Genomic DNA, 1,304 nt, shown 5'->3' with positions numbered 1-1,304 from the left:
TTAGGAGGCTGAGGCAGGAGAATTGCTTGAGCGCAGGAGATGTAGGTTGCAGTGAGCCGAGATCGTGCCACTACACTCCAGCCTGGCCGACAGAGCAAGACTCTGTCTCAAAAAACAAAAAACAAAAAAAACTGATACCACACTTAAGGACCAAAGATAAGAAAGACTTTTTTCACAAGAAAGTGAAAGTAATTATAAAAATGGCTGGGCTCAGTGGCTTGTGTGTGTAATCGTAGCACTTGGGAGGTCGAGGCTGGTGGATCACCTAAGGTCGGGAGTTTGAGACCAGCCTGACCAATATGGAGAAACCCCATTTCTACTGAAAATACAAAATTAGCCAGCTGTGGTGGTGCATGCCTGTAATCCCAGCTACTCGGGAGGCTGAGGCAGGAGAATTGCTTGAACCCAGGAGGCAGAGGTTGTGGTGAGCTGGGATTGCACCATTGCACTCCAGCCTGGGCAGCAAGAGCAAAACTCACATCTCAAAAAGAAATGAAAACAAGCTTTGACCACTTACCAAGTATCTGGAGAGATGAGTTCATACTATGATTTAGAAAGTGGTTCAGTTCCCCTTGACACACACACACACACACACACACATATATATATATTTTTTTTTTTTAACTAAGGTTAATACAGCTCTGTAGGTCTTTCTTAGTGTCTTCGTTGAAGCCCGCCTGTTTTTCTGGGACCCCAGCCTTTGGTTTTTCATCTATTCGAGATGCCTCTTTTCTCTCTCCTTATCAGACAGAAATGGAGCCCTGTGCTGCTTCATCATTTAGCCGAGGTTGACCTCTGGCTCTGACGCTTACTTGTTGTCAGTTGTCTTTAGGTGGTCCTGAATCTTGAGCCCTTTTAATTGTGAATATCGTGTAGCAGGATCTTTAGAGTCCTTGTTTTTACATAGGCATTGCTCTAGTTTGTTTTTGGCAGGGAACATCTTAAGAAAGTAAATAGCTAGGGAATCCTGCCCAGACTAATACTGTTGGTGGCATAAGGAAGAATCAAACCATTCTTAAGTGCTAACTTCATAATCAGAATTGTCTGTTGGCTGTCACAGATAGGCAGGGCACTTGGGATACGACCTTTCTGTCCAGGTGGTTCACAGACTACACCTTTCTTATCCTCCTCGGAGAGTATTGACCCAAGACTCTAGTGTTAAGATAAGCCCATATATCAGGTCCTTCCGCACTTTGGTGGAGGTCTCCCAGGGTAGGTTTCCTATTTGAAACAGTGGAATCATGTTTCTAGTGCTAAAGTTTAATGACCTCATTCTTTTTATTTTTTTCTCATCTGCCATTTGT

This window comes from Cebus imitator, unplaced genomic scaffold, assembly GCF_001604975.1.
Source record: "Cebus imitator isolate Cc_AM_T3 unplaced genomic scaffold, Cebus_imitator-1.0 Scaffold21, whole genome shotgun sequence".
NCBI classification, from domain to species: Eukaryota; Metazoa; Chordata; class Mammalia; order Primates; family Cebidae; genus Cebus; species Cebus imitator.
Note: the sequence above shows the minus strand (reverse complement) of the source record.